General features: G+C 46.8%; 1 long non-coding RNA gene across 1 annotated transcript in view; it reads right to left on the reverse strand.

Moving 5' to 3' along the window:
* Window positions 1-4880: 4880 nt before the first annotated feature.
* The window catches only part of LOC125617107, a 30796-nt gene continuing 24373 nt past the window's right edge, over window positions 4881-11303 (reverse strand). The window contains exon 5 of the long non-coding RNA XR_007347978.1: window positions 4881-5202. This is a non-coding gene — a long non-coding RNA (uncharacterized LOC125617107). The remainder of the gene's footprint in view (window positions 5203-11303) is intronic.

Here is an 11303-nt window from a genome sequence, read left to right on the forward strand (position 1 = left end):
TCCTGTGGAAGGGTCCAGAAGGTGGTTCAACCTGATCATCAGAGACAGGGCCCAGCACATATGGCTAGGAACAAACATCCCAACACACCCAGGACGTTCAGAGATTGCTTGTGGCCTGAGCCCTGCATGACATAGACCGAGGGGACATATCGGTGTTAGTTGGGAGAAAATTTCAAAATGAAGTCAAAGGGTTGAAGCCAGAGGGAAAGAGCCCACTTCTCAGGGGAGCAGGGACAGTAGGGCAAAGCAGAGGGAGAATCATGGCAGGAGCCAGTGCCCAGACCAAAGGAGCATGGGAGGACTCCTCAGCCAGGGCCAGGGGAGGCCAATACTTGAGGCCCATGTGCAACTTGTGCCAGTCGGTGACAGCCTAGGCATGTCCCAAGGCCACTGCAAGGAGTTGTTGCCCAACACATGCTGAAGGGCAGAGGACTGGACCAGGGCAGGCCTGAAAGTGGCACATTGAAGAAAAACAGAGGGCAAAAATGTCAGGGAAACCAGAGGACTAGCTTTTTATATTTTTTCTTTTTCATTTGTTCTTTTTAGATGTGCATGACAGTAGAGTGTATTTTGACATATTATATATACATACAGTATAACTTCCCATTCTTACAGTTGTACGTGATGTGGAGTCTCACTTGTCATGAATTCATATATGAACATAGAAAAGTTATGTCTGATTCATTCTACTGTCTTTCCTATTTCCATCCCCCGTCTCTTCCCTTCATTCCTCTAATCCATGAACTTCAATTCTTCCCTCCCACCCCGACCCCTTATTACGATATCTACATATTAGAGAGAACATTTGGCCCTTGGTTTTGGGAGATTGGTTTATTTCACTTAGCATGAGAGCCTCCACATTTACCAGCAAATGCCATGATTTCATTCTTCTTTGTGGCTGAGTAATATTCCTTTGTATATATGTACCACATTTTCTTTATTCATTCATCCGTTGAAGAGCATCTAGGTTGGTTCCATAGCTTAGCTATTGTGAATTGAGCTGCCGTAAACATTGATGTGGCTGTGTCACTGTAGTAGGCAGATTTTAAGTCCTTTGAGTGTATGCTGAGGAATGGCTTAACTGGGTCAAATGGCGGGTCCATTCCACATTTTCTGAGGAATTTCCATACTGCTTTCCAGAGTGGTTGCAACAATTTGCAGTCCCACCAGCAAAGTATGAGTGGACCCTTTTTCCCACATCCCTGCCAACATTTATTGTTACTTGTATTCTTAATAATTGCCATTCTGACTAGAGTGAGATGGAATCTCAGTGTAGTTTTGATTTGCATTAGAGAATTTGCTTTAAATAAGATGCATTCCTTCCAGTCCCCATTCATCTTAGAGTCTACAATGAGTTGTCCGAAATAAGAGAGGCAAAGAAACCAGCCAAGGTAGCACTGCCGTTCTTGAAGAAGTCCCAGATCCATAGTTCTGGTCTTAAACTTCTCCTTTAAATAGTTCTGACTGCCTGTAAACCTTCTCCCAGGAAAAGGTTAATTTCAAAAATCTCTTAGGTACAACACAGAATCTATTATACAAAATTTGTGTAGCCCTCTCACCTTGGATTTCTCCCTCAGTAGTTAGCTTTCCCTCTGCCTGACTGAAGCTAAGGTTGGAGAGGAAGTTTGCAATCAGCTGAGAGCAACAATTTCCAGGTCAACAGGCCCTGGGAGTTTAGGGAGGATGTCTGGCCTCAGTTTTGACCCCTAAAAAGAGAGCACTAGGACCCAAAGGCATTCAAGCAGAGGACAGAAAGGGTGAAAGCATGGCCCACAACCTGGCACCTCGCTGCCACCCCCAACCCCAACCCAACCACCCAGTTCTGCTCCGCAGTGAACTGATTAGTCATTCATAAGGCTGAAGTCATTAATTCAGGAAGGAAGCCACGCTAGCTGCCTCCTTTTCTTGCTGGGAGTTTGCTGTGGTTGCAAAACAGGTGAGTAATCAGACATTCTGGGAGCTCTTGCCAGGAAAGTTACCTTGCAGCTCCTTGGCTGGTGGGGAAGCCACGCTACCGGCCTGAATCACGCTGGATCCCAAGGAGAGCAAGGCCAAACTTGCCCGGGTTCACCATTGCATCATGAGACAGGAGAGGCGCACCGGGTCACCCAGCCTGCCTCCCCACCCACACACAGCTCAGCCGGGGTGACCCTCTGTGAAGTGATCGCTCGGCCGCATCTGGGGTTTGGGGAGACTCAAGGGACTGGAGACAGACATCCTGCAAGGCACAAGGGATACCAGATACAGCCCAAAGTCCCTGCTGGACAGATGGCAAAACTGAGGTGCAGGGATGAACAAATCAAACAGGTAATAGACCTAGGGTAGAACATTCATTTCTCAATAATCTGTCCCCCCGAAGTTTCTGCTGCACTCAAATATGTTAACAGACAATGTGAAGGCTCAGATTTTAAGGAAACCCAGGAATGATCAAAGGATAAAATGCCCCAATGTCTATTAGTACTGCTAAAAACGGTGGTTAAATAAAATGAAGTGCTGGTTGACCATTGAAACATTGGCACCGCTTTGTATATTCTGATATGGAGCTAGTCCCATGATATAGTTTTATGAGCAAGAAATCAAGGTATAAAGACAGTATGAATTGTTTGCTACCCTTTTGAGCATGGACATACACACACTTCCACATACATGGACATACACATAACATCTAGTGTTCGGAATGGTTTGGAGGGCCATTGTTATCATTAGTAACACTCATTATTATTAGGAGTATGCTTTCTCTGACCATAGCCACTACCTAGCCAACTTCCCTTGGAAGAAAGTGATCTGATTCATGTCCCTGAGCCCAACCAGTCCTGAACCCCCTCCTCTCCACCTGTGGGTCTGCATTGGCCACCTCAGTGTCTTGATTTCCAGGTGCTCAGGAGCCTCCCTGTGGAAAACCTCAGGGACTGGGATACCCTTGATACCTCACCTTCCCACCCACCCCACTCCAGGACACCGTGGCTCAGACCTCCACACTTGCCTGAGGTAACAGGGAAGCACCAGGAGGAGAAGGGCTGTGTGCCTTCAACAGCTGGCAGTCTCTGTGAGTCGTCTATTCCTACGTAATATCCTGTGAGGACTCATTCCTTGAGCTGAAGGCCACCACCTCCTTCCTGTTTGCTCACCAGCCTCTCCACAGAGAGGCCACAGAACAGCAATCTCAGGAAAGTTCATTCATGTGCTCATGAATTCATCAAGTATTCCCTGAACCTGGAAGTGCCAGACACTTCCCTAGTATCAATTTATATATAATCATTGAAAATGACACAGAATTTGATTCATCTTTCAAAAAAAAAGGAGAGAAAATTATTTTTAAAAATCCCAAATTAAGACAATTTCTAAGCAACAAAGATGGCATCAAGAAGCATGAGTTGTTATTAAGGTATTATTATTATTATTTATTAATTATATTCCTGTCTTAAATTTTCCCTCAGTCACCAGAATGGATCAATAAATGGCAACATTTTCCTGGTCTGATGTTTTCTAAACCACATTACAAAGGCGTGGAGTTTTCATTTCACATGCATTAGCTGGGTACTTTTTTTTCCCCTCTCTCTCTCTCTCTCCCCAAAGCAGATAAATGAGGTTCTAAACTAAGGATAACAAGGCTTAACAGCAAGGCGCTTTTTAAAAAGTGAATCATTTCTCAGTTCTCCTTTGCTAATCTCTCTTGGTAACATTAATTATGAGTTTGTGCAGCGTGCCCCAAGGCAAGCTCAGCTTTCCCAGGACAATTAAAGTTACTTAATTATTAAAAACTGTGTGCTGCTGCCCTGGAGAGAAAGAGGCAGCCAGACCCGGCTCCCACAGCCCCCCACAGGAGTGACCGGACACTGTGGGAACTAGGCTCTTTTCCCTCGCCATTGTAATTCTTTCAATATAATCTATGAAAATCCCCTCCGCAGCCTCCCCCACCCCAGCGTGAATGATTTAGGGACTGCTAGCTGCTGAGCCCAACCTGCCACCGGCTCCTCTCCACCTCCCCTGGGGTGGACTCCAGCTTCTCCAGGCCAGGGCAGAAGAGGCCCCAGGCCCTGGAGGTCTGGGGAGATGGTGGGCCTCTGTCTGGGTCCTGGTGCTGAAGGGAGTGTCCTGGAAAACGCTGAGCCTTGGTCTGAGTGGGTTCCTGTTGGGCCCATTCTTCATCAGACCTGATGCCTCAGGCCACACAGAAGAATCATTATCCACCCTAAAATGGGCAGAAGGGAAGGAGGCTTCCCAGGCCAGGCCCTGTTTGCAGCAGATAAGAATTTCTAACAACCCTTATTCTCAGTGATTGTGTCAGTGAAGAAACTGGGGTGGCCCTGGTTCTGCCATCAATACCTCTTGGCCCAGTGCCAGTCACTTCATCCTTTATTCTGATTCTTGGTTTCATACAGGGAGGTATCTTTACAATCTTGAGGGGCCTCTAATCCTAATACTTCCATGATTCCTACACTTCACTTCCCTGGAAAGAAAAAACTCAAATTTCCCCCTTTTATTTCCTACATTCATTCATTCACTCAGCAAGCACCCACTCCAGGTCAGGAGTTTTTCCAGCTGTGGACAGAACAGAGGAACCCAGCCCTCGTGGACTTTCTCTGATCCTCCCTGACATTCGCACACAGGAGGAAACAAGGGTAAGGAGGTTTCTGGGATCATCCAGCATGTTGCTGTGAGACAGGAGGAGAGCAGAACTCCTGACCCAGCCCAGGCAGCTCCTTCCTATTCCTTTGCCTTCCCCCTCCTGCTCCAGGGGCCTCCCACCCTCAGCTCTGTCGTGGGCTCTAAGTCTCCTGGGAAGCAGGCTCCAATGGAAATATGCTGGCCCCATACATACATCATTTAGAATTTTCTAGTAGCTACATTTTGAAAAAGAAAAAAAAAAGCCAGTAGAATTTATTCCCATGGTATATTTTATTTAACCAATATAGTCAAAATATCATTGTCCTGATTTATAATGATACAAAAATCATGCATAAGATACTTTACATTTGTAAGTGAAATCTTCAAAATCCAGTTTGCATTTTACCTTTATCACACATGTCAATTTTGACAGTCGTATTTCAACGCTGAAGAACAGTATGGGCCTAGGATTCCTGATGTCTCCTCAATGCTCTTCACCACCCTTGGGGAACCAAGGGCTCCTCATAGATAGAGGCTGGTCTGGCTCCTTAGTTGTGCAGGGCATTTTCCTTAGGACATTGACACTGTGGAATACTATGCAGACAAAAGCAAAACTGAATCAAGGACATTCTTTTTATGAACACTTATAGAAAAGACAAAGTCTATCAATAAGTGAACAAGGCAGCATGTATGGAATTCTATGCTTGCATGTATATCTGAACTCTCCATGAAGGGATCCTAAGAAACTAAGAACATCATCAAGGGCAAGTGGATGGATAGAGGGCAGTGGGAGAGGGGGCATTTAAGGGCATGGGTTTTTATGCTTTTTCAATTTTGAATACGTAGATGCATTAGGTTTTCAAAGATTAAAACAAAAACTTCTCTGTTGATGAGCACACTTTGGCCATGAGGCCGGCCCCGCCCTTTGCTCCTGCACCCATTTGCCTCATGCTCCATGGCTTTGCATCAGGAGCAAATGCAGGTCAGATTTGTGGTGTTGCCGCTGCTCCACAATAGGAAGAGGGAAGCTTGGCAGAAGCCCAGGGCAGGAAGACATGACACCGAGTGACTCTAAAGGGCTCTTTTGTTTCCAGAAAGGCAGTAGCTTCCACTCAGCATCCCTGCCCCCCTCACAGCCCGCTGTCTCTGGGATGCCTGTGCCACCTGCCACAAGAGCATCATTTCTCCCCCGGAAGAGCCTCTGAGTTCGAGGTCGGGAGGAGAAGGGGGCCCTGGCTGGGAAGGGGCATCCTCCTCTGTTCCCAAAGGATGTCATTCATTCCCAGGATTTCATTTCCAGAGGCATGATGCCACCCTGCCAGCTGCCCTCCAAATCCTGGCATCTCCAGTCTAACTGCCGAACAGAGCAATAGAGCTAAGAAAATAGGACATAAGCTTGTTTGCACATGTGTGTCCACCTATGTGCATCTGTGGCCCACAATGTCATTCATTCACTCATTCGTTATTCTTTCAACAAATGTTCCTTGAACCCATATGATATTCCAGCTGTGCTTCGCTCTTGGGATTCATCCAGGAATAAGATAGACAAGGTCCTGTCTACATGAAACTTATAGTCCAGCAGGAGAAACACATTAAATTAAAAATAATTCACTTCTACCTGTCAGAATAAGTGGAAGGAAAAATACATGAAATCAGGGTACATGAACTGGGAGGCCAGGGAAGTTTGCATATGAGCCCTGTCATTTAAGTCAATCTTAAAATACATAAATGTTTCAGCATGGTGTCACACGTCTGTAATCCCCATAACTTGGCAGGCTGAGGCAGGAAGATTGCAAGTTTGAGGTCAGCTTTAGCAACTAGTAAAGCCCTACACAACTTAGTGAGACCCTATGCCAAAATAAAGAACAAAAAGGACTGAGGATGTAGCTCAGCAGTAAAGCACCCCTTGGTTCAATCCCTGGTACAAAAAAAAAAGACCAGAGGCCACATCCAAGTTCTCCCCCACCACACATATCAAGAGGCTCTGTACCACTGACTAACCACTAGCCCTTTTTAAAAAATAAAAAATAAAATGCATAGATGATAATGTGACAAGTAGGACTTCCATGGATAAGTACCCCACAGACTCAGACTGCCTCCTGTCTTTGAATAAAACATACACCTTTAAATACTTTTATTCAGAAATAAATTTAAAATTGCAAAACATTACAAAAATAAAAATAGTACAAAGAACACCTATGTGTTTTAGTCAGACGAGCCACTATAGTTAGCATTCACCCTACTTGCCTCACCGATTGTGTGTGCTCTCTCTTCCTCTCTGCATATATAGTCACCCTTAATATGTGGGGAGGCTAGTTCTGGGACCCCACAGGTACCAAAATCCTTGCATGATCAAGTCTCTTATATATACTGGAGATGTGGTTCCGTGGTAGAGAGCTAGCCTAGCATATGGAAAGCCCTGTGTTTGGTCCCCCATACCAGGAAAAAAAAGATCATTTCAGGAGATATAAATTGGCATAGTAGCTGCCAAGTGCAGTGGCATGTGCCTGTAGTCCCCACTACTCAGAAGACTGAGATAGGAGGATGGCTTGAGCTCTGGAGCTCAAGACTGACCTGGGCAACATAGCAATATCCTATTTCAAAAGCTAGATGATAGATAGATAGATAGATAGAATTGCATATTTGTATATAACTTTCACATACCCTCCATATAGTTTAAACCATCTCTAGTACCTAATAAGATGTGAATGTTACATAAATACTTTTATACTATCTTGTTTAGGGGGAAATGACAGGAAAAAATGTCTTTACACGTTCAATACAAATGCATTTCTTGATTTTTTTTAAATCCATGTTAAAACGCTGGATGAAGAACACACGGATATGGAGGGCCAGCTGTGTGTATATACACACTCATGACATATTATACATATGTGCACACTTGGACACATATGCATGACTTTTGTCTGCATAATGTGAGAACACAGTCCACATATCCTAGCTCTTTACCACCAGAAACTCAGAACCACAGGCCCTCTGAGCTCAATGTGCTCTGTGAGTGCAGGAGAAGGTCCACCCTGCACCCTCTGCCTCCCTGGTAGAACAAAAAAACAAGCCAATGAGATGCTATAGGAGTAGAGTCCACACCTGGAGCAAAGCCATCACTTTTTGTGAAGCTTTTCTTGAAATTCAGAAATGAAGATAAAAATGTTTTCCTGGAGAGATACTCTGGGTGTGTCTCCAGAAGACAGTGTCTGGAGTGTGTGTGTGTGTGTGTGTGTAATAACACACACTACAATGGTGGCTCTTATATTGGAGGAGGGATGGCCCACGCTTCCTGCAGCCCTTCCTGTCTGTCAAGCACAGGCATCTGGAGTGCTGGGAACCATGTTTCTGGCTCCCAGGCTCTCCTCTCCGCTTTGGCCTACAAACACCTTGGTCACCCACCTGGGGAAAGTCTCCTTTCCTGGATCAAATGGAACATAGCTGGTGCAGAAATCCACTCCTGGCTGGGTGTGGGGTTTGGGGTGACTTGGGCCCAATGAACTGGCAAGTGCTCACAGAGTGCAATAAACCAAGGCGGATCCTCCAAGCAGGTGTTGAGAGCAGTCCCCTTAATGAGAATGATCAATTCACAGGAGAAAGGGTGGTGGCCAAGCACAAGTCACTGAGGCACTCTGGGTGTGGCCCCAGGGAACCTGCGGCCAGGTCAGAACTTCTAAGTCAGAACTTCTGGGCTCAAATCCTGGAATGAGCCTTTTTAAAAGCTTCCTAGGTGACCATCAGCAGGTCTAGCAACCATTGGCCTTGGTAAACCACCCCCATCCCTTCCAGCACTGAGATCCTTTGATGCCATAGAAGGAAAGAGGGGACATACTGTAGAACACAGACACAGTGGCACTCCTCTCTGAGCCCCAGGAAGACACAACAGTTCCTCCAAGAAGAGACCTCAGGCCCTTTGCTGCAGCCTGAGAATTTGGAAGGACAAGGGGTATGGTGGAGCCTCAGCCTCATGTGAGGGTGGCTCCCAGCTCCTCTCAGTCCTCGGTTTATCCACACCCTCCCGGAGCTGGCATGGTCTGTCCCCTAACCTCAAGTTCTCACTGAGTGGGGGAGGAGAAGCAGGAAAATCAGCGAAGCGCCAACTTCCGCTGTAGCTGCTCTGAGGAAACTGGCTGCTGGTGGGGCAGCTCGCTGGAGCACAGCTGTGCGCCAGGCCAGGTGCAGGCGGCTGGGTGAGCCCGAGGGACCAGCTGCCCCAGGCCGCAGGGCCTGGAGCCCACGGAGCAGAGGCCCCGCGCCCCTCTCCGCAGCAGGCCTGGCCGCCCTGGCTGCCTGCAGGCGTCCTGCCTGCTCCCCGTGGCTGGCTTATTTTCTTTGACTCCAGTTATCCACACCCCTCCAAGGGGTCACTCTGCCTCACACTGGAGGTTTCTTCTTGAGTTTCTAGGCAAACACTGGGACCCTGGGGCCCTGCAACATTATCCCTCCCATCCTTATGCTGGGAGACCCCCAGGGAGGCCCAGCTGTGTCTGCCTCCTCCCCTTTCCCAGCCCTCAGCACCAGGGAAGGGGGAGGGGAGGAGTGGCCAGGGAAGGAAAGGGAAAGGGGAGGAGGAAGGAGGGAAACAGAAGGAGGAAGGGTACACAAAATCTGCAATAAAATTCAGTTCCTAATTGCCCACTGCATCAAATTTCTCCCCAGGGCCCACTCCAGGAACACTCCTTGGTCAAACACTGTTCAGAACTGGCTCCCACCCACCCTCATTACACCAGACCTCTCTAGTGAGGGTGCAGTGTGACTAAATGATTTCTAAACAGTTGGTTCTCCAGGCACAAGAGACCCAGAGGAATAAATGACTAACCGAAAGAATAAATATCTCTAAACATCCAAATCTGACCTATCCACCATCTAGAGGCAAGTGCCACCTCCCCATTGAAGGCCACCTGGATTTCTCCAACTGGATGTGATCTCTCCTTCCTCTGACAGTTCACAGCCCATTACCCATCCTCTGATTGCCAGGCTGCAGCTTCCTACCTTGTGACACAGCCATCTCACATGCACCACAGGGAGTGATACACAGGAAACAGCAAAGGCTTTGCAGTCAGCCTTCCCCAGTTTAAATCCCACCTCTCCCCCTACAAGCTATGTAAGTGAAGCTGCTCAGCCTGTTTCTTCTTGTGTAAAATAGAAAAATGACTACATTGCTGGTTTGTTGCACAGAGATCCACATATATACCTGTTTCCTTTCCTAAAGGCTCAGGGAAGGAGTCCACTGTCCTACTCTTGCCTGAAGGTAGAGGTGGCAATGTAACACCCTCTAGCCAGCGAAGCATGAGCAACATGAAGGGTGTCACTTCCAGGCAGAGTGTTCCTGAATGGTGCACAATTTACACACTCTCCCCATGCAGCAGATCCCACAGTCTGCTGTTGGAATGATGACAGAGCACTCCTTGGATTGAAGGTCCCTTCCCTGAAGAGCTGTACTGAGGGCCTCATGTCAGTGAGAAATGGCTGTTTGTTGCTTAGAGCCACTGAGATGTGGGGTCATTTGTTACCAGCGCATCATCTAGCCTATCCTGACTAAAATGAGACATAATGTATGTCTATGTAATGCAGAGCCCTTAGCATTGCTCTGACACATAGTAAGTCACTGATAAAAATGCCATGATTGAAGAAATGTGCAAACATTAGAACAAATACCCAGTGAAGGAACTAGTAAGTATTCCAAATGGGAGCTAAGAAAAGTTTGTGACAACTATCTTGATTCCTTTATGGTGAATGTCAACATCTTATGCAGATGCCACTGGTAGCTGGGTACACCTGTTAGGAATGTTTCCTTCCCTACCTATCCAGGGGTGCGATGTCCTGGTGTGAGCCCCACATATCTTCCCGGACACCAACCTGGACCCCTAACAGAGGGCTGATGGTAGTTGGGGCTCTTGGTTCAGATGTGTTTATCCTAGGAGATCCCATCTAGGGAGACAGTCTCCCAGCAAAGTGACCTTGCAAATACCTGGAGCCTCTGTGCCACCCACAAAGCATAATCTGACAGGCAGAAGGGGTTGGGGAGAGGGAGTCCATGCAACTTGCTTCCGGGGGGCTGCTTAGTACAGCCAGGACTGGTCCAGTTGAAGCTAGACAGATCTCAGGCCTGGAATAGACCTGAGTTGATACTGGCAACCCCTCCACAGGGCACAGGGTTGTAGCTTACCAAGGACACCCACATCCAGGGTCTGCTGTGGTCCAGACAACAACTTGAAGTCACCTGGATTGAAATCATTGCTACCCTCACTTTACAGAAAAGGAAACTGAGGCTCAGCTCAGGCAGGTAGAGTTTTCAAGGCACTGCGTAGCATCTAAAGGAGACAGAGTTTGTCACGGAGATCACCCGCTGCAGAAATCTTCGAGCTCTTTTTGATGTCTTAACATTACTTTTTTTTTTTTTCTCTTTAGTTTTAAGACAAGGTCTCACTGAGTTGCTTAGGGTCTCAATAAGTTGCTAAGGCTGTCTTTGAACTTGTGATCCTCCTGCCTCAGCCTCCCAAGTCACTGGAATTACAGGAATGTACTACCACACCTGGCTTTACATCACTTTTAAGATATCCTTCTTCCTCCCGCTGATCCCTACTCTTCAATGAAGCAGACTCATGCCATGTGTACCCAAAATCTTCAAATACTGCTCCCAGCTGTTAAAAAAAAAAAAAAAAAAAAAAAAAAAAAAAAAAAAAAAA

The sequence above is a fragment of the Marmota marmota genome, unplaced genomic scaffold, assembly GCF_001458135.2.
Source record: "Marmota marmota marmota unplaced genomic scaffold, marMar, whole genome shotgun sequence".
Lineage (NCBI taxonomy): Eukaryota > Metazoa > Chordata > Mammalia > Rodentia > Sciuridae > Marmota > Marmota marmota.